The sequence below is a fragment of the Euphorbia lathyris genome, chromosome 3, assembly GCF_963576675.1.
Source record: "Euphorbia lathyris chromosome 3, ddEupLath1.1, whole genome shotgun sequence".
NCBI classification, from domain to species: Eukaryota; Viridiplantae; Streptophyta; class Magnoliopsida; order Malpighiales; family Euphorbiaceae; genus Euphorbia; species Euphorbia lathyris.
The window spans coordinates 110,106,384-110,129,674 of NC_088912.1; the positions used below are offsets into that span (position 1 = coordinate 110,106,384).

At 33.5% G+C, this 23,291-nt stretch overlaps 1 long non-coding RNA gene and 1 pseudogene across 1 annotated transcript; both read right to left on the reverse strand.

Annotated features, from left to right (window-relative positions):
* Positions 1-1,285: 1,285 nt before the first annotated feature.
* On the reverse strand, positions 1,286-1,954 carry LOC136222869 (transcription factor MYB73-like; annotated as a pseudogene).
* A 15,265-nt stretch (positions 1,955-17,219) lies between these two features.
* On the reverse strand, positions 17,220-21,257 carry LOC136222062 (uncharacterized). Its single transcript, XR_010685484.1, has 4 exons — positions 21,013-21,257; positions 19,864-19,965; positions 19,522-19,636; positions 17,220-17,316 (listed from the first exon to the last, which is right to left on the reverse strand). It is a non-coding gene; the product is annotated as an uncharacterized lncRNA (long non-coding RNA).
* Between the last annotated feature and the right edge of the window lie 2,034 nt (positions 21,258-23,291).

The following is a 23,291-nucleotide window of genomic DNA, read 5'->3' on the forward strand; positions in this document are numbered from 1 at the left end:
TAGGTTTGGCTTAAGAATGGCAATCCACAAGATGTGGTGAGACAATCTATGCTAATTAGTAATTTGCTAAGATGAAACACCTTCTTATATGGAACTTAAACTTTACTTTTCGTTTGTATAAATTGAACATTCCATAGGTGATGATGCTAGCCTACACCGGATTGTTTCTGAGTTTATACAAAATAATAGTAGAGCAAGTGGAAGCAGAGATTTCATCTGCTGCGGCAAGAATTCTCTACGGATGTAAACCGGATGGGGTAGGGAATGCATTTCCCATCCCCTGATCTCCATCCCCGTCCCCACAGGGACCCCATATCCAGTTTAGAGATGTTCCAAAAAAATTGGCAGGGAACGCTTGCCCCCAGTAGACCCTTGTGATGGGATCCCTCTCCGGACCCGAACACATCTTAATTGAGTTGGATTGGAGTTGTATTTTGCAGATTTCAACAGCATTTGCTCTCGCTTCAGATGCAGGGAGGACAGGATAAGTTCAACCCTAGATGATATTAGAAGGGGGAATCAAATCCTTATCAGGATAGCAACTCGGAAAAGTCTTCTATTCTGTTATCGTTTTTGAATGGGCTACGAATTTCTTTTCGATCTGTGGTGTGCAGTAAGGACCGGTTCGTATTAGGAGTAGCAAATCTGCCATTTTTTTTCCTTAAGTTCTTTCATAAACCCTGAAGTTTTTCCATTATGTGAAATTATTATGGGTTTTTTTTTTGCATACTTTTTGATTAATTTGGATAAATAATTTACTAGTTTCTGAAAGTGAAATTGATTCTCAATAGTGCAACGATTGGACTTTAATTAAGTTTTGGTGTTACAATTAAATTGAATAGATAAAAAAACAATTGGGAAAAACAAAATAAAAATATTGATAGAAGATGTCAAAAGTTAGGTATAAAATCGTGACTAAGTGATAGCATATTGATAGCAGATGTTTAAAGTTGATCAAAACTGATTATTTATCTAAAATAAAGATAATAATGTCAAAGAAGTTATTTTTAAAATCGTGTATTTGTGATTAAAAAAACTAGTAATTGCATCAAACAAGTTATTTTTGAAATCGTGTTGTGACAAAAAATATAAAAACCCCAAATTGAATTTCCTTGTAATATTTTCTAAATCATGTATACGAGATAATGATAATCTTGTAGTAAAAAAAACTTATCCGAAAAATGTATAGAAAAATGAATTAGATCAAATGCAGTTAAATATTAATCCTAATTATCTTAAAAACATTATTACTCATAAAAGAAGAGTTTATAAATCTAGTCTTGTCTCATTTTAACCTTAATTTATCAATATAACTCTTCACTTCAACAGCTATCATCTTTTGCATTAAACTGAGCAAACATTCTCCTCCAGTTCCTCTTTCTCAGCGTCTCCGCCTTCTTCTCCTCCCTTCTCCGCCACAGCAGTTCCCAGAACCAACCCATCCCCCGATGGACACAAAGTCCACACTGTCTCAGGCACCCTACTGAAACAACTATAATCCGTTCGTACACCCAAACACAACCTTTTCGCTCCCGAATCAGACCTAGACTCAGATGAAACGTCAAGACTCATCTTCTTGACCATCAAGTTAGACTTGGATGATGCAGACAAGAACTCGGCCTGGCGTTTTCTCTGCAAAGTAGATTTCCAACGATTTTTAATGGCATTATCAGTCCGGCCAGGCAAGAGTCCAGCAATTGTGGCTCATTTATTACCGTGAATAGCGTGAGCTTGAACAATGGTATCATCCTCCTTCGTAGTAAAAGGTCTGTCCTGAACCTCTGGCGAGAGTTGATTAAGCCACCGGGCATGATTTTCCTGAGCGGCCATGAATTCGGGTGCTTATGAAAGTCCAATTTCTGGGGCCGTGTTGTTTAACTAGCTTGATTAAAGTATCATCTTCTTGAGGACTCCATGGGCCTTCGATACAATCTCCACCATTGAAAGAAGCCATGAATGGAAAAGTGAGAAGAAATAGGGGAAAGAAAGAACTATTTTTTCTTCTGGAGACCGGTATAAAGTTTGATTAAGCTATTCTCCCCTCCTTTTTATACACATATTACAATTGTGATTAGGGTATTTTGGACATCTTTGCAAAGACAATACACTGTAATAATTTTTTATTATTTTTTTCAAATTTTTTAGCCTATAAATTAGTGTTATATATTTGCAATCATTATTTTTATTAAGGAATATGTTGATGTTATGGATATGGAATATTTTTAAGAATATGGAAACAAGATTTATTTCCTTTATCTATTTTAATTAAATATCATTTTAGTAATGAAAAATATTCATTACAAAAAAATTCATTGTGAATTCTTTTTTCAAAGGTATTTTGAAATTTTTATTTATTCACCTATTTATTTATTCATTAATTAATTTATTTAGACTTTAATCATACTATTAGATTTAGGCATATTAAAATCATACGGTGGAAATTAAAATTATTCTAATATTTAAATTTAATAAAATTGGATTTAATGGTGACTGACCAAATTCCTTACATGATCTATTTGACTATTACTGTTTATTTGTTGACTTAACACGTTACAATCCCAACAAGATTTCATAATATTTGTAAAATATTAGGGTCAAAAATTTGAACATTATTGTTTACTTGTTGATTTAACACGTTACAATCCTAACAAGGTTTATTAATAGTCATAAAATGTTTGGATCAATTTTGATGTTTATCACTTAATATTATTATTTAGTATATATGAGTATGCATATTCTTTTATTATTTCTTTGAAATATTTTAGGCGAATAAATTAGTGTTGAATATTGATTGTAATTATTAAAAGGAAATTATTTCTTTGAAATATGAGTATGCATATCTCGTATTATTTAGATATTTCTAAGGTGTTTAGGTTAGTTTATTTCCATTTTAAATATAATTTTAGTAATTAAATATAATCCGGATCTGGTGGGGATTTTTTTTTCTTCTTTAATGTAAGAGCATTGTGCGCAAATATTTAAAAAAAATATATATAATCATTTTAAATATTTACATTATGAATTATCTTTGCCAAAGGTGTTTTGATATTTTTATTCATTCATTAATTTATTTATTTTTATTCATGAATTATGTTTTAATAAAGTCATTTTAGCGACTTTAAAGTAAAATAATAGAAAAAATATAATATGATAGACACGTCATTACTATTCAACTTCTATTGCTGACTGAAACGATACTTGGTGCCACCTACTTGACCGAAATGACATATATGTTCCATCTACCTGACCGAAATGATATGTGTTGTTTCGGTCTGTTAGATGGCAACCACATGTCATCCAGGTTGATGTCGAGTATCGTTTGGGTCAACGATGAAAGTTGACAATAGCTGGCGTGACAATCACATCACCTTTCCGGTTTTTTACTCTTAAAATCGTCGAAGTGACTTTATCGAGACAAAATTCAAAATTGAATTATTTTATTAAGACAATTTGAAGTTGAGTGACCATTTTGATACAAACATGAAAATTCACTGACCAACTCAACTTTACTCATTTTCACAGTATAACCACTAAACTACAAAATGTAAACAAAAGCCATTAAACTTTACGTACTAAAATAATTGCAACTAAACTTCAATCAACGCATGAAAATTACTATTAACAATTCTAAAATAAATAAATTGAAGAATTTGTGACATTTCTAAACAACTTTAAGTTTTCAAAATTTTCGTTTTGATATCATTTAACTGTTATTAGGTTGGTAGGGAGAACGTCAAATTTTAGAGAATAAAAACTTTAAATTAAGAATTTAGAAAATAAAAAATGTGGTTTCATGATAAATAGTGTTATAAAAAACTATTAAGTTAATTACAAAATCAACTTTATTTATTCAATATATAATTGAATAATTAAAATTTAAAATTTGATAATTAATACTGAAATTACAATTTGATTTCTCAATTTGAATTGAAATTACAATTTGAATTCTCAATTTGAATTTTAAGTTCAGAGAATCCCAAATCTTTTAAAATCAATTAGGTTCTCAACCTATATTTTAAAAATTAATTAGATCCTTCATTTTGTAAAATCATAAATTAGATCCTAACTATGCTGAAGTGTTAATTAATCGCTTCTGTAATTGGAAACACAAATCGGTTTAGTTTTTATATATTTTCAGCTCGGTTATGATCGGTATTCTAGAGAAATTTATACAACTGGCCCAATGAATAAATCTATTTACATATTTCGACCTATTTAAACATAGACTACTAAACTAAACTTTTCTAATACATTTTATCAATAATACTCTTATTTCCAATGTCGGATTCAAAGTTAAAACCTTATGAAACCTTTGAAAAGAAAAAGAGGAAATTGGATCTGAAAGCAGGAATTGTAGGTAAAAAAGGATGAAACAGAGACCAAAAAGTGCAGTGGGAAATTGATGAAATGGGTTCAAAGAAAAACTGGATTTTGTGGGTTTTGACTTATTTTATGATATTTTCAGTTATTGGTTCAGTTTTAGTAATCAATTAAACCTAATCAATTATATACACATGTTAAGAAATGTTTTGATGTAATATTGATTTTGTTCGATTTAAACTGAACTGATAATCAAAATAAAAAATATTATAAAATACTAATCTCATTTGAACTGAAAATATTAAACAGTTTTGAACCAAAAATTATTTCCATTATGAGATGGATTTAATTAACAGTTTTAGCATACATTAAGAACCTAAATGGTAATTTTAAAAAGTTAGACACCTAATTAACTTTTAAATTAGCATAGATTTATAAGCTATAATTTAGAGGGATATAATTAGACCTTAAACCTCTTTTTCTGTATTTAATTGAGTGGTTTTGAAACATATGAATTTACACTAATTAAATTTGGCTCGAGTGGTTAAAGCCTTTGTGTTTGAGTCTTAGTTTGACGAGTGTCAAATCGAGAAAGTAGACAAACACTAAACCGAATATCTTTTCAGATGACGATTCAAAACGGTCGTCTCGCAAGATATAAAATTGTCATGGCCTCGCTGCCGTCTCATGGTGCATCAGACGACAATGGTGTTCTGTCATCTCTAGCAGCATCACTTGACATACGCTCACTTGCGCTCTTTCATCTTTTCATTGTTACGATGACGTTATTATTATTAGGAACCGACAATTAGATGTATTCTAACCATAAATTTTTTATATAGTCTGTCACTGGAGTGAGTGAAACTCAAAAACTTTTATGTATAATATGACAGAGGTTATGTTCGTATCTGTCATTGTAGTTTAGTTATGACAACTGTTTTTTTTAACTTTGTCATAGTAAGGTCATTGAGATAACAATGTATTTAGTAAGGTCATCTCTTGGCATTCATATTCCTGACAAGGCAACGACACAGAAACATAGCTATTAACAAGTAAGATTGAATATTAGGAGAAGTTAGGGTTTCCAGGTAGAAAACAATACGAACACCCAAAAACCAGTCAAAAGAAAAGGCGATAAACTGAGCAGACAAAAGCAAAATTAAGAAGAATAGAGATGAAGAGAGAGGAATAGCTTACAGCCCGGCCGCGACCACCGAGAGAGATATTGTTGAAGAGGTGACCATCAGTCATCTTTTCGGCGGGAGATTGAAATGAGTTATCAACTTCTGCGCTTCTTCCATGCTCTTTTATACATGAACAGCTCTTTGTAGTGGTAAGTCGGTTCGGTTAGAAACTGTAAGCGAGGGTAAATTACACCCATGGCCACTGAAGTTTACTCATTTTAACACTGTGGCTGGTTAACTTCAATTCTTAACGGTATGGCCAGTGAATGTTACAATTTTTTATTTCAATGATCACTCAACGCCTTAAAATCACTCTTGAAGACTCCAAATAAAAAATTCAAAAAGTTAATGATATTATAAATCATTTAGGTGTTGTTTGGTTAGAAGAAAGAATGAAATTTTTAGAGAAAGAAAGCTCCAATAAAGCTGATTTTGGAAAATAAAAAATATTGTTTCATGGTAAATGTTGTTCTGAAAAACTATAATTCTTGAATATTTTCATCATCCTCCATTTGGAGGAGTTAGTTAAAGTGGAGTGGCAATCTGCATTAAAAAGTGTAAAATTCAGTGGCTATACCGTTAAGAATTGAAATTCAGTGGCTAAATGTTAAAATAAGTAAAGTCCAGTGGGCATAAGTGTAATCTATCTAGTAAGTGGGGGTAGGTGAGTAAATTTTGAGTAATTTTTCTTAAACTCTCAAATTGGAGAGACATTGTGATACATATGTTTTTCTTCCAAAATTATCATTTTTTATTTCATTTAGGGTTAAGGTACAAAAATACCCATAACGTGTAAAATGGTGCAATTTTATCCTAACGTTGATAATTTGGGTCAATTTCAGACACTATTATAAAACACATATATTTTTGTTCCTTATTCTGCACCAATTTCATATCAATTCGTTCTAAAAAAATGATTTCATGTTTTTTATAATTTAATAATTGAATTAGAGATTAGTATTTATAAATTCAGTGAATTTTTTGAAATTTTTTGCCCAATTTTTACAAGATACAGTATATTTTTTATTGGGCCGTGAGCCTTCCTATTCTACCAAAAAAAAGTATATTTTTTATTTTTTTATATTTTTTCATATACCAACATATGTTTGTGATTTGTTACTGATAAAATGACGCACGTGTGAAATATAGATGATAAGATTCATGATCGAGAAGACAGTTTGATGAATTATTTCTCAAATTAATCCAAATTTTTAATGTTAGGGGTAAAATGACTCTTGGTTTCCAACGCTAGTAGTAAAATTGCACCAATTTTTACGTTAGGGGTAAAATTGCTCCTGACCCAAAATGTTAGGGGTATTTTTGCACCTTAACTCTTTTATTTATACAAATGAGATGATAAGTAATTTTATATATAATTACATTATTAAACCACCACTTACCTTACCTTTCATCAAAACACAACAAGTTATTTCATATAACTCACTTACTTCCCCTGAATTTTATAAGTTTTTCACCAGCTCCATAAAATTGCTTATTTGGTAACAACTAAATACAAAGATCATAATATTAACTTTCAATTCTTATCCATTCGATCTCTTAAACCTGCAAAACTAACTATTATAATAAGTTGAAAGATATGAGAAGAGAAAAAATTACCTCTTGCATAGATGGAGATGTATTTTTGGAATTTAGGTTTAAGAGGTTTTTGTATTTAGTTGTTACAAAATAAATAAGTTTAGGGAGTTGGTGAGACACTTATAAAGTTCAATGAGCTAATATACGTTTATGGACAACTTCAAAAAGTTGGTGATACGAAATAATCAAGTTCAATAAACTGGTGATACACTTGCAAAGTTTAGAGAGTCAATCTACAATTATGGACAAATTCTAGGCCAATATTTTTCTTTCATTAAGTTCTATATCGCTAAATTAAATATTTATAACTAAATTATGACTATGTTGGAAAATAAAAACATAGATGTTTTATTTTTATAAATTTATACTTCAAATTTTAAAATAGGATAAAGATTTGTCACTTCAAATTTAATGTAATCTATTTTAACTATTAATTTTAAAGAATCGATAGAAACAAAAACTTATTATGAAAGAACTTGTAAAACTCAGTCAATACAAAAAAGTCAGTTAAAAACACTGATTATCAAGATGTTAAGAGTCCAAAAGTGTAACGACCCGGTCCGAAGTGGGTGGCGCCGGGGTAGAAGACCTGAGCAAGGAGCGGCCCTAAGGGATGACGATGGGGACAGGAATGAACTGAATCCCACATCGGAAATGGAGAGAGAGTGACTGGGGCTTATTAGTGAGATGAGAATCCAATACATGCAGATGCGTTTTAAAGCCGTGAGGCCAATATGTTGGATTTGGGCTAGAGTGGACAATATCTACATGATATTGGACCAAGAAGGTGAAATGAAGTCTGGAAGGATATCACAACTACAGCTAAAACGGAAGAAAATAACACATAATTAAATTTCTAGTCATTTCATCTCTTGGCATTCATATTCCTGACAAGGCAACGACACAGAAACATAGCTATTAACAAGTAAGATTGAATATTAGGAGAAGTTAGGGTTTCCAGGTAGAAAACAATACGAACACCCAAAAACCAGTCAAAAGAAAAGGCGATAATCTGAGCAGACAAAAGCAAAATTAAGAAGAATAGAGATGAAGAGAGAGGAATAGCTTACAGCCCCGCCGCGACCACCGAGAGAGATATTGTTGAAGAGGTGACCGTCAGTCATCTTTTCGGCTGGAGATTGAAATGAATTATCAACTTTTGCGCTTCTTCCATGCTCTTTTTATACATGAACAGCTCTTTGTAGTGGTAAGTCGGTTCGGTTAGAAACTGTAAGCGAGGGTAAATTACACCCATGGCTACTGACGTTTACTTATTTTAATAATGTGGCCGGTTAATTTCAATTCTTAACAGTATGACCACTGAATGTTACAATTTTTAATATCAGTGATCACTCAACGCCTTAAAATGATCCTTGAAGACTCGAAATAATAAATTCGAAGAGTTAATGATATTATAAGGAACTTTAATTTTTGAAAATTTCGTTTTAAAGTCATTGAGGTATTGTTTGGTTAGAAGAAAGAATGAAATTTTTAGAGAAAGAAAGCTCCAATAAATGTGATTTTGGAAAATAAAAAATATGATTTCATGGTAAATGTTGTTCTGAAAAACTATAGTTCTTTAATATTTTCATTTTGAGATCTTTAACGGCCATTTGGAAGAGTTGATTAAAGGTGAGTGGCAACCTTTGTTAAAAAGTGTAAAATTTAGTGGATATACGGTTAAGAATTGAAATTCAGTGGCTAAATATTAAAATAAGTAAAGTCCAGTGGCCATGAGTGTAATTTATCTAGTAAGAGGGGTAGGTGAGTGAATTTTGAGTAATTTTTCTTAAACTCCCAAATTGGAGAGAAATTGTGATACATATGTTTTTCTTCCGAAATTATCATTTTTTATTTTATTTAGAGTTAAGGTACAAAAATGCCCCTAACGTTTTGGGTCAGGAGTAATTTTACATCTAACGTGTAAAATGGTGCAATTTTACCCGTCACGTTGATAATTTGGGCATATTCAGACACTATTATAAAACACATATATTTTTGTTCCTTATTCTGTACCAATTTCATATCAATTCGTTCTAAAAAATGATTTCATGTTTTTTATAATTTAATAATTGAATTAGAGATTAGTATTTATAAATTCAGTGAATTTTTTGAAATTTTTTGCCAAATTCTTACAAGATACAATATATTTTTATATTTTTTTATATTTTTTCACATCCCAACATATGTTTGTAATTTGTTACTGATAAAATGACGCACGTGTGAAGTGTAGATGATAAGATTCATGACCGAGAAGACAGTTTGATGAATTATTTCTCAAATTAATCCAATTTTTTAATGTTAGGTGTAAAATTACTCTTGGTTTCCAACGCTAGTGGTAAAATTGCACCATTTCTTACATTAGGGGAAAATTGCTCCTGACCCAAAATGTTAGGGGGTATTTTTGCACCTTAACCCTTTTATTTATATAAATGAGATGATAAGTAATTTTATATATAATTACATTATTAAACTACCACTTTTGTGATATTTAATGTATTTTTAGAATTTAGGTTTGATAGGTTTTTGTATTTAGTTGTTACAAAATAAATAAGTTTAGGGAGTTGGTGAGACACTTATAAAGTTGAATGAGCTAATATACTTTTATGGACAACTTCAAAGAGTTGGTGATACGAAATAATCAAGTTCAATCAACTGGTGATACACTTGTAAAGTTTAGAGAGTCAATCTACAATTATTGATAAATTCTAAGCCAATATTTTTTTTTCATTAAGTTTTATATCGCTAAATTAAATTTTTATAACTATACAAAAAATTAATATCAATTGCTGTATATTGAAGAGATTATAAATTATGACTATGTTGGAAAATAAAAACATAGATGTTTTATTTTTATAAAATAGGATAAAGAGTTGTCACTTCAAATTTAATTTAATCTATTTTGACTATTAATTTTAAAGAATTGATAGAAACAAAAAAACTTAATGACTATACAATTATTTCCAAAAGCAGACTAGCTTAACATATAAAAACATAGAAATTAGTAAATTATTTATCCAAATTAATCAAAAAGTATGCAAAAAGAAAAACCAAAATAATTTCACATAAGTGCAGAACATTTTTAAACAACTCCAACTCAGTCAATACAAAAAGTCTGTTAAAAACATTGATTATGAAGATGTTAAGAGTCCAAAAGTTACTAAATTTACCCACTGCTACTCCTAATACGAACCCGTCCTTACTGCACACCACAGATCGAAAAGGATGGTTTTCAAACCATTGACTTCACAAAACCAATTGCTCCTGGTAACTGAGTAAGTTGCACTTTTCACGAAAAGAAATTCGTAACCCATTCAGAAACGATAACAAAATAGAAGACTTTTCCGAGTTGTTATCCTAATAAGGATTTGATTCCCCCTTCTAATATAATCTAGGGTTGAACCTACCCTGTCCTGCCTGCCTGCATCTAAAGCAAGAGCAAATGTTGTTGAATTCTCCAAAATACTGTTAAGTAACGTGTCTTCTTGTTTGAAGTAGTCTTTGCTGTTAACAATAAGTGTTAAGTAACGTGTCTTCTTGTTTGAATTAGTCTTTGCTGTTAACAATAAGTTCCTAGAAACTAGGAATAAGTTAGAGTTTGATTTGGTCTTTGCTGTAATCACCTGTATATGTGGGATACGTTAGTCTCTGTTTTTGGATTTCTGATCACTGTAAAGCTATTTAAAGCTTCCTCAGTTTACATTCTAAATAACAAATACTCTTTGCATTGCGTTGCAATTTGTCTATTGTGTTCAATATTTATCATTTGGTATCAGAGCCAGAACAGGCCTGATTGAGAGAGAAAAGTGTGAGAGAAACACGAGAGAAGAGTGTGAAGAGATGGCAGAAAGCAACAATAATGGTTTTGTGCAACCAGCTATCCCAAAATTTGATGGCTTCTATGAACATTGGGCAAAATTGATGGAGAATTTCCTTCGAGCAAAGGAATTCTGGAGCCTAGTAGAAGACGGAATAACAGAGATTCCAGCAGGAAGAGAGCCATCAGAAGCAGAGTCTAAAGTTATTGCAGAACAGCAATTGAAAGACAAGAAGGTGAAGAATTATCTCTATCAAGCCATTGACAGAGAAATTATGGAAACCATTCTGAACGATGATACATCTAAGCAGATTTGGGACTCGATGAAGCAGAAATTTAAAGGGTCAACAAGGGTTAAAAGAGCACAAGTTCAAACCCTAAAAGCTGAATTCGAAATTCTGAAGATGAAAGAAGGGGAAAGTGTCAATGGCTATTTTGGAAGAACACTCTCAATTGCCAAAAGGATGAAATCATGTGGTGAAAGTCTGAAAGAAGCTGATATCACAGGAAAGATTCTTCGATCCTTAGTTCCAAAATTCAACTATGTGGTATGTTCAATTGAAGAATCAAATAATGTTGATGTTTTAACTGTGGACGAACTCCAAAGCATCCTTTTAATTCACGAACAAAGGATGAAAGGATCTGTAGAAGAAGATCAAGTATTGAAAGTTACACATGAAGACCGAAGTGGACGAGGTAGAGGCACGTTTAGAGGTCGAGGAAGAGGCAAAGGCAGATCGTTCTTTGACAAATCTGCTATTGAATGTTATACATGTCACAATTTGGGACATTTTCAGCATGAATGTCAAAATTCAGAGAAACGGGCTCACTATGCCGAGATTGATGATGAAGATGAGATGTTGTTAATGGCGCAAGTTGATCTCAAGCAAGACAAAAGGAAAGGGATCTGGTTTCTTGATTCTGGATGTTCGAACCACATGTCAGGAAACAAAGAGTGGTTCACACGACTTGATGAAGTTTTTAAGCATTCTGTTAAACTTGGGAATGATTCCAAGCTGATAGTGATGGGGAAAGGGAGTATCAAGCTCGAAGTTGGAGGCCAAATCCAAATTGTGAGTGATGTTTTTTATGTACCTGAATTGCGTAATAACCTGCTGAGCATAGGTCAATTACAAGAACGAGGAATCACCATTCTTATCAAACATGGAGTGTGCAAGTTATATCATCCGACCCGTGGTGTTATAATGAAAAGCGAAATGACAGCAAACAAAATGTTTGTAGTTATTGCAAACATTCTCATGAAATCACCTTCTTGCTTCAACGCACAAATTGAAGAATCGAGTGAAATTTGGCATCAAAGATTTGGGCATCTGAGCTATAAAAATCTAGCATTGCTGCACAACAAAGAGATGGTTCGAGGGCTGGCAAACATCAAAACCCCAACAAAAAAATGTACAAGTTGCATGATGGGAAAACAACACAGAGTAGCCATTTCAAAGAAGAGTAATTGGAGAGCCACAAAGAAATTACAGCTCATACACTCAGACATTTGCGGTCCTATTTCGCCTGCCTCCTACAGTCAAAAGAGGTACATATTAACATTCATAGATGACTTTAGTCGAAAGCTGTGGATTTATTTTCTGAACGAAAAGAGTGAAGCTTTTGTGACTTTCAAAAATTTCAAAATAATGGTGGAGAAAGAGTGTGGTTTATCAATGTGCAGCTTAAGAACAGATAGAGGAGGAGAATTCAACTCCAAAGAATTTTCAGAATTTTGCAAAACACAAGGCATAAGAAGACAACTTACTACGGCGTATACGCCTCAGCAAAACGGAGTTGCGGAGCATAAAAACCGTACAATCCTCAATATGGTGAGATGCTTGCTTGAAGAAAAACAAATGCCCAAAATTCTTTGGCCAGATGCTGCGAAGTGGACATGTCACATTCTCAATCGAAGTCCCATTGCCTTTGTGAAAAATAAAACTCCAGAAGAATGTTGGAGCGATTTGAAACCTAACATTGAATATTTCAGGGTCTTTGGCTGCATTGGAAATGTTCATGTACCTGATGCTAAGAGATTGAAGTTAGATGCAAAAAGTCAGAAATTAGTCCTAATCAGCTACAGTGTGGAGTCCAAAGGATATAAGCTGATTAATCCTTTCACAAAGAAAGTAACCATCAGCAGAGATGTCATCTTTGAAGAAGATGAAAGATGGGATTGGGCAAAAACAAAAGAGGAGACTACTGATGTACTTGATTGGGGAGAAGAATATGAAGAAGCCCACAATCAAGGAGATGAAAGTGAAGAAGAAGCAGATTTAGATGAAGAAAATACAGCAGATGTAGATGAAGACATCACCTCCAATGACGCAGAAAATTTAAGCTCCAACAGTGATGTTCCAAATTCAGCAAGTTCCAGCTCTAACTCACCGAATTCCAGCCCCAACAATACCTCTAATTCATCTTTCTCAATCAGAGAACGAAGAGCTCCTGCCTACTTAGAAGATTACACAAGTGGAGAAGGATTCTCTGAAGATGAGGTACAAAACTTTGCTCTATGTATATCTGCTGATCCCATTTTCTATGAACAAGCAGCAAAATTAAAGAAATGGAGGGATGCAATGGATCTTGAAATCGAAGCAATAAAGAAAAATCAAACTTGGGAACTTATAAAGGCTCCTTTGGAAGTGAAGGTGATAGGTGTCAAGTGGGTGTATCGAACCAAGATGAACGAAAATGGAGAGATTGACAAATGTAAAGCACGTCTCATGGCAAAAGGGTATGCTCAAGAAAAGGGAATTGACTACAATGAGGTCTTTGCACCAGTAGCACGATGGGATACTATTCACATGGTAATTGCAGTAGCAGCGAAAAATGGTTGGAAGCTGTTTCAACTAGACGTTAAAAGCGCATTTCTACACGGAGAACTCAAAGAAGACGTCTACGTCGCTCAGCCACAAGGCTATGAAGTTAAGGGAGATGAGAACAAAGTATACAAACTAAACAAAGCTCTTTATGGCTTAAAGCAAGCTCCAAGGGCGTGGTTTAGTAGAATTGAAGGATACTTCGTCAAAGAAGGGTTCGAAAGAAGCTGCTGTGATCCTACCTTGTTTGTAAAACAGGAGAACAACAAGATTCTAATTATAAGTCTCTATGTTGATGATCTTGTTTTTACAGGCAATGATTTGATTATGATACAAAATTGTAAAAACTCTATGAAGAATGAGTTCGAGATGACTGATCTAGGAGAAATGAAGTATTTCTTGGGAGTGGAAGTTCATCAAGGAGTAAATGGCATTTTCATCAGCCAGAAGAAATATGCCAGTGAAATGCTTGAAAAATTCGGGATGAAAGGGTGCAATTGAGTCAGAAATCCAATTGTTCCAGGAAACAAACTATCAAAGGAGGAGGAAGGCACTCAAGTAAATGGAACCTTGATCAAGCAGATTGTTGGAAGCTTGCTATATATGACTGTCACAATACCAGATTTGATGTACAGTGTATGTCTCATAAGCAGATTTATGTCAAAACCAATGGAGATACATATGTTAGCAGCTAAGAGAATCTTGAGATATATTCAAAGTACTACTGATTTTGGCATTGTTTACAAACGAGGCTGCACAACTGAGTTAATGGCATATGCGGACAGTGATATAGATGATCGAAAGAGTACATCAGGATATGCTTTCGTATTAAGTGGAGGAACTGTAGCTTGGGTGTCCAAGAAGCAACCTGTAGTGAGTCTGTCAACTACAGAGGCAGAATATATAGCTGCTGCCTCATGTGCGTGTCAATGTGTCTGGATGCAGAGAATTCTGAAACAAATTGAAGGTACAAAAATTGACTCTGTGAAGGTTCTCTGTGACAATTCTTCTACTATTAAACTTGCAAATAATCCGATACTTCATGGGAGAAGCAAACATATTGATGTACGATTTCATTTTTTAAGAAATCTTATAAATGATGGGTCAATTAAAATGGAATATTGTGGCACGAATGAGCAAGTTGCAGATATCATGACAAAACCGTTAAAGCTTGATCAATTTGAGAAGCTTAGAGAAGCACTTGGTGTTCGAAGCAGCTTGGGTATAAACTAACTTGTTGTAAGCAAGTTTAGTTTAGGGGAGAGTTTTGTTAAGTAACGTGTCTTCTTGTTTGAAGTAGTCTTTGCTGTTAACAATAAGTGTTAAGTAACGTGTCTTCTTGTTTGAATTAGTCTTTGCTGTTAACAATAAGTTCCTAGAAACTAGGAATAAGTTACAGTTTGATTTGGTCTTTGCTGTAATCACGTTTCCTGTATATGTGGGATGCGTTAGTCTCTGTTTTTGGATTTCTGTTCACTGTAAAGCTATTTAAAGCTTCCTCAGTTTACATTCTAAATAACAAATACTCTTTGCATTGCGTTGCAATTTGTCTATTGTGTTCAATATTTATCAAATACAACTCCAATCTAACTCAATTAAGATGTGTTCAGTGAAATACTTGAGCTGTGTATGCAGAAGTTTGTGCGAGAACCTTAACAAACTCTTCCTTCTTACTCTCATAATTGAATCTCGCAGAATTCAACAGCATTTGCTCTCGCTTTAAATCATCTGTCAACTTCTCCTTTTCCAATGTCTTCTGCTTGAGCTGATTCTCAGTTTCCATGCAGTTATCAGGTGGATTTGCTGACATGGAAGGTTTTGGAAATCTTACATCAACATCAGTCCTGCTGAACAAAAAAAATCCAGAAAGAAGAGATACCAAATGAGAAATACACACACAACATGCGCTCACACACACATGCAACTCTAAACATAGGGTATGCATGTCAAAATATGTTATTTAATAGCCAGATGCATCGCATGAAACATAAAAGATGGCCCGGTGCACTATGCGTCCGTGAGGGTCCAGGGAGGGATCCCACCATAAGGGTCTACTGGGGCAACCCTTCCACTGCCAATTTCATTGGCAAGAGGCTGCTCCTAAGACTTGAACCCGTGACCTCTCGATCACACAACAACAACGTTTACCGTTGCGCCAAGGCTCACCCTTTGGATCGACATTCTAGACAAAATACATATTTCTTTTCTTTTGTATGATAGTTGTACAAAAATTGGCGGAAGAAAAATCCATGCACCAAATATCATGAGTTGAATTTGGAAGGTTAGAGGCTAATGCTATGAACCCTATAGGTGGCCTATTATAATCGAATTATAGCACAAACATAATTCTACAATCTATCACGATTCAGAAAGACATTTCTTTCTTAGTGCATTTAAACTACCTACATGCAGAAAGCAAATTCCGAAATACCACAAAAGGAGATGCTGTAAACAATGAAATTCACCATTAGATCCAATTGGAAGACAAATGTCAATAATGAAAGCAAAACACTTACCGATTCCACAAGGAAAAGAAACCATTAGGCTTAATAATCCCTCCATCCAGTGAAATTGCTCCATCACTTTTGTAAACTTGCAGACGAGAAAAGAGGCTATAAAATAGAGTCTTTATGAGGCCATACACATCGGATACATACAACAAATTCATGTAAGCCACATGGATCATGTTAACAGCGAAACCAATAAATCCAGGTGGGCACTCGCCATTAGGCAATTTTGGCTTTAGAAGATCAAGCCTTCTTTCAGGGTCATCATCCACAAATTCACCACAGTAAGGTCTACAAGGGAAAAAAAGTTTGTAATTCAAGAGCTGAATATCAAACTTCAATAAAGAAAAGAAAGAGATACATGCCTTAAGTTTTCAAGACAAATGACAAGAAATCGACCATCCAGAGTCCGTCCGATAGTAGTACCAAAGCCTCCAATTCCATAATCACTATTTATATGGCCTTCCTTGTCATAAGTTTCAAGAGCTTTAACACCTTCGTAAGTTTTGCAAACAATTCCTAGCAAAGCCTGCAATTAAGAAAGAATAAGTAAAAGTAGATTGAAAACAGTGCAGATAACTAACAACAACTGCATTATCATGCAGCTCTTTAAAGCAAAGATCAGCGTGGCAGTAAGTACGGAGGCATTTCACTGATTGAAAATAATAAGGGCTCTTGGAATTGTGGAGTACATAGATTAACTGACTACATTAGTACAAGGAACAGTATGCTATATCAGCAAGGAAACTAATCATAAGACTTATTTCATAGAAGAGGAAGAATCTACATGTTAGATAGATAGTAAATATCAATAACAGATAACATGCAACTTCAAACTAACCTGCTAAGATTATCATCATCCACCTTGCCCAGAGTAGCAACAATACCAAGCACATCGTTAGTGAATGCGAGTTGAGGTGCATGAGTACCACGATGTGTTGTCAGCTGACACGGAATGCCTGCAGCAGAAGTTTCATGCTTTACTATTTCTGCCTCACTCTGATTGGAGGAATGGCTTTCACTTTCACCACTAGGAGGTCTTGCGGAGTGATAATTACCAAGAATAACTAAAGGAAACTTGTCAGTATAAAAAAAAATGAAAATGGAAAGAGATATTATGCATCACAAATCATTATACACATAAAATCTCCAAACAATTCTAGCATCTAAAAGTAAATCCTTTCATTCGGAAACACTGGATGGAAGTTGAGATAAAAAAACTGCTCACACTATAAGTTCTGAGCTTTGGATTGAGTTACGGGTCCTTGACTATGAAATCAAGAAGTAAATCTTCTTTTCTTTTTCGACCTAGCTTACCTATAATGAGAATTAATTTCCTGACCTCAGAATTTGTTTTTCAAATGAGGAGTACAAAAGGCAGACTTGAACTAGGACTCGTGCTCATATTATCATTCAAACTTCCTAAATAAAAATTCTAAAATAAAATCATACCCCTATTAGAATTAAAACTTCCTAAATAACAATTCTGATAATAAATTCCTACTCCTCAAGGACTAAGACTTCCTAAATAAATAACAATTATGAAACTAGTAAGTCCTAAACCTAATCAAAATAACTATTTATTATGATATAGACTAGCTACAACAGTTTTAACATTGCCTTCCCCTACAAAAATGAATGTGATCTCATGCACAAAGATGATAACTGGAGCTACTTTCACCAAAGCATCAGTTGGTGATAGGATCTTCAACATCTGGTTCTAGTAAAGGTTCATACTGATGTCCTCATGTATATGATTAGTCATAATTATAACAAATCCTCTTAGTCTTTCGTTTCTCTAAACGGTCCTTCCACTACTGGCCAACAGTCCCATCTTGATAATTTCTCTTTTTTCATATAGCCTTGGCAATTCAGCAGACTTATGCAACTCTACTTTAACCACTATTGTGCCTTTCAGCCCACTCAGGAATATTCCGACCTCCTGTTTTGCCATCGAAATGCTCATCTTCGCGTCCTTGCCGGTAGTTGTTCAAATCGTCCTAATCCTCAATTGTGCCTATCTGTTTAACTTTCACCAATTCTCCAATTGTATCATCCTGGATTGATGGTCCAAACCTCTGGATTGAAACTCTTCCAATGTCAACTGCAGTTTACCCCTCTCTTTGTGAATCATGATTCAGCACGTCCTTCAAAGCGGAAGGAAGCTAGTACCACATTTTCTTCTTCAACAGTGTGTTGATGCTTATTAAAATGCTCACACATATGCAACCAACCAGCTCAAGGGATCATATGACCCACCAAACTTAGAAAACCAGTTTCGAGAATTTTGGAAGCAGACCTCCTCTGCGGTCGTATTCTACTGTCCACCCTCCAGTCTCCTTCCTTGTTGTGATAATTTCTAGTTTGAGTACCATGGCCTCCACCTTTGGCCTGTCTCTGCAATATGAAGCTCAAAAAGGCTTCAAACTGTTTTTCCACATTACTTGATTCAGCCATAACTTGCTCTAATACCACTTTGTTAAGCTCCTGAACTTTAGATCAAATTACGGGTCCTTGAACCTTGAAATCAGGAAGTGAATCTTACTTCTTTTTCTTTCGAGCTAGTATGATGAGAATTAATTAATACAGCTCGTTAGAGAGAAACCCGGATCTTTATGATGAGAATTCCTGATCTCTGAATTTGTTTTTCAAATAGTACTTTACCAATGATAAATGGTTCCTTTCTATAATAGTACAAAAGGCAGACTTAAACTAGGATTCCTATTCTATTAGATTTAACACTTCCTAAATAAAAATTCTGAAAACAAACTCCTATCCTATTAGAATTAGAACTTCCTAAATAATAGTTCTGAAAATAAACTCCTATTTCTACTAATACTAAGACTTCCTAAATAAATGATAATTCTGAAAATAACAATTTCTAAATAAATTTACTCTGATTTAGACTAGCTACAACAGTTTCCTAACAACATCATTTTCGGTTTATATCAGCAAAAACTTTACTGAAATATTTTGTCTAATTAAATTAACTAAAACATTGAAGGAAACAGTATATACGAGTGACAGATCTAAACATTGTCACCACAGTAGTTAAAGCACCTGGAGAACCAAGAATTAAAAACAGGTGACTCAGTTGAATTTGTTAGGTAGCTACCATGCTTAAATTAAAAACCATTACACTACACAACATAAATTTGTTCCTAGATGTGCTTTTATCTAAGTGAACAGCACATGCAAATACTTCTTAGCTGAGTAATCTTCAAGAAGAACTAATCCTCTAGAAAAGGCACAAAAAATAAAATTTATCATACCTTGCAGATCAAGTATTGAGGTTTTTAATTTGTTTCGTTGACTTTTCAAAATTTTCAAGTTATCCTCATGCTGCTTGATTTTGATTCCTGCTGCTTGTAGATCATCTTGAAATTTCTGCAAATGTTACAATTTAACAATTAGTTCTTTGACCTACTTTACATTGTAAATAAGCTCCAGTAACTTAAAGGATGTCTAAAAAACGAACAAATTGCAATGTGAAATTTCTGTTTTTTTTTTTACAAATGTCAACTCCATAAAACAAAATATAAATAAGAGAAGAATTGCTTTTGAATTACACCCACATCACAACAAAATGTAAAGATGCTATGCAAACTGAAAACCTTAGAATTGTATGTGATGGATTGGGCTTGCATAGAACCACCATTTTGCATTTCATTACTTGGGATAATACTAGCTTCTTCTTTCATTAGAGCTCACAAATCCTGCGGAAACACTCTACGTAAGAATTACAGTTGAAGCAAAAGGATCGACTTAGCATTTGCAAGAACATATCATCTCAAAGAGCAACAAGAATATGTTCCTTACACAAATAGGTAAAGCAAGGCACATTTGTATGCATCACAGTGCACCTCAAGAAATGATAAAAAGCCGACAAACAAAAACCATATTTACTAATAATAGAAAATGGTCATAGTAATCTTCTGAAATCTAAAGGTGATAAAAGTCTAAAACATATGAAGCCTCAGACATAATTTCTTTATGGTCTCACTACATATAGTGAACAAATTAAAAGCCTTCAAAGCTTATGCTCTCAATTAATGTCCTAACTATTGGAAGATGAAGTCATCAAAATTAGCTACAAAGTTTAAAAGTTCTCTACCATTCAGAAACAAGGGCTGACAATTTAATTTCTTTGATAACAACAATGCAAGCATATACATGGCTTCTACTCTTCTAGATGTCAACCCATATTTGAAGTTTTTACATTTCAAGCTGTAAATTCCATCTTTTTATGCCTTTAACACTGTGAATGATTTAAAACCTGGATTCATCTTAGGGCTATGGAAAACTTTCAAAATATAGTTCACTAAGTGAAGCAAAATGAAGTAGGAAAAAACAAATAGCGAAAAAGGGAAACAGAATCCAGCCACACTAATCACGAGCCTTCTTAGGGTCTCCAAATTTATCATTCTCATTTAAGCAATAATTCAAAGAAACTTCCATGATTTTCAAACAACAATCACAATGAAAAATCATTTTCCAAGCCAAGAGCATACAACTTTCACCAGAATTACAGCTCTACTATGAAGCACCGGTACGGGTAGGCTCGATACGGCAAATTTTATATATAATTAATAATATATATATATCATTTATAATGAAAATTCAAAAGATACATAAATATATAAATCACAAATCATATTCACAAAGTCATTATAAAAACAGAAATAATACTCTCAAGTCATTATAAAACCACAAATAACATCTATAATATTAACTAATAAGTAATTAATTCATAGCAGATCGACCAGATGAGAGGAAAAACTCGATCAAAGCAGATCCACCAGATGAGAGGGGTCGACTTGAACAAAGCAATCGAGGAAGACAACTGATTGCACAGAACCACTTAACAGAAGAACTCGACCAGATGAGGGAAAAGATTTAGGAATTTCAATTTTGTTAGGGTTCAATCGCATCGCACAGAAGAGATTTTCAATTTTAGTTTAGGGTTCAAAACTAGTAATCCTGAGATTATTTCATTTTAATCCTTATATTTTTTGAGTTTTAAAAAAAACTCTTATACTTTCGAAGTTTTTTTAAAAAAAAACCCTAAAATATCCCCGAAGTGTCCCCACATATCCCCTCATTTAAAGAAAAAGGGGATACTCCCAGGCGTGTCCGTATGTATCCCGCGGAATCCCCTCACCCGGAGTATCGGATACGCGTACGGTGACCTCCGGAAAGTATCAGTGCTTCATAGCAGCTCTAAGACCATCTCCAACCTAGCATCAAACCGTATGCATCAAAATACGGTCATTTATCATCAAATTTGATGCTCCATCAAATTTTTTGATGGAGCATCATTTAATAAAATAATATTATTTATTTTCTTTTTCATTTATTTTATATACATAAAAACCAGAAATCAAAAATCATTTAACACTAATAATCAATCCATACAAAATCATTTAACTCTAATAATGATGAAATGGGTTGGAGTAAAAACATTGTAGCAACATCAAAACAGAGAGAGAAAATGATGAAAACATGGTTTGATGCAGTAAATTTGATGAAATGTGTTGGAGATGGTCTAAGCCTGGTTAGTTGGAAACTGAAAAGAACTGTTCATTAAACCTGAAAGGCAGTATTACCATCCATACGTGATTCAGATCAACGCGGTTAGGTGTTGACACCAACAAATTTAACTTGTCAAACTAATTTTTATGACTCACTTATATACCAAGTAAAACAAAATTCACTTGAAATTATCTGATTATCGATTTATAAACATCCATACAAAACAATTTTTCTTAGCAAGAGGAATTGAGTCCAATTTATATTAGAAAATTGGAATTATCCTAATGATCAAAGAAAATTAAGTAATTAAAAAGAACCAGACGACAGTTCAAAAAAAAAAAAAAGAACCAGACGAATTCCATCTTAAATTACAAAATGCACAACTGTAAAATTATGGACACTAATTTGGTCGCTCCAACAATGAGCTTACCCAGAAATGTAAGTATAGAATTCCTGAGCGTTAAAGACCTAGGATGGCCAAACAAGAAGACTGTGCAAGGCAATGAACTGTGGCACTGAGGGAGAGATCCGAGTGAATTGAAGAGCATGAAATCAGGGTTTGGAGTGGATCTGGGGGGGTTTAAGTCAACTTCCTCTCAAATAAAAAGCTAAATAAATAATTGGGTAAATTCCAAAAACCACCCCTGTGGTTTGATGTTGTTCCAAAAAAACCCTTGTGGTTTGTTATTACAAAAAAAAAGGACTGTGGTTTACGCCGTTAACCAAAAAACGGAAAATGACTTAACGGTGTTAAAATGCTGACGTGGCACAGGGGTAAGGTTGGAAATTCGAATTTTTTTTTTTTTTAATTTTTCTTTTTTCTTTTTCTTTTTCTTTTTCTTTTTTTCTTTTTCTTTTTCTTCCCTTCTCCCTTCTTCTTCCTTCTCTCCTCCTCCTTCTTCCTTCTCTTCTTCTTTTTCTTCTTCTTTTTTTTTAAATTTCTGAAATTTTATTTTTTTTATTTTTTCTTTTTCTTTTTCTTTTTCTTTTTCTTTTCCTTCTTCTTCTTCTTCTTCTCCTCCTCCTCCTCCTCCTCTTTCTTCCCTTCTTCTTCTTCTTCTTCTTCTTCTTCTTCTTCTTCTCCCCTCCTCCATTCTTCTTCTTCTTCATCCCTCTTCTTCTTCCTTCGGAAATCTGGAAAATTTCCAGATTTCTGACGGAGATTTTCGTATGAAATCTGGAAAATTCCAGATTTCTGACGGAAATCTGGAAATTTTCCAGATTTCCGAAGAAATCTGGAATTTTTCCGAAATCTGGAAGGAAAATTCCAAATTTCTTCAAGTAAGGGAATTTAAAAAAAAAGAATAGAAAAAAAGAAGAAGAAGAAGGAGGAAGAAGAAAAAGGAAGAAGAAAGAAGAAGGAGGAGGAGAGAAGGAAGAAGGAGGAGGAGAGAAGGAAGAAGAAGGGAAAGGAAAAGAAGAAAAAGAAAAAGAAAAAGAAAAATTAAAAAAAATAAAATTTCAGAAATTTAAAAAAAAAAGAAGAAGAAGAGAAGAAGAAGAAGAAGAA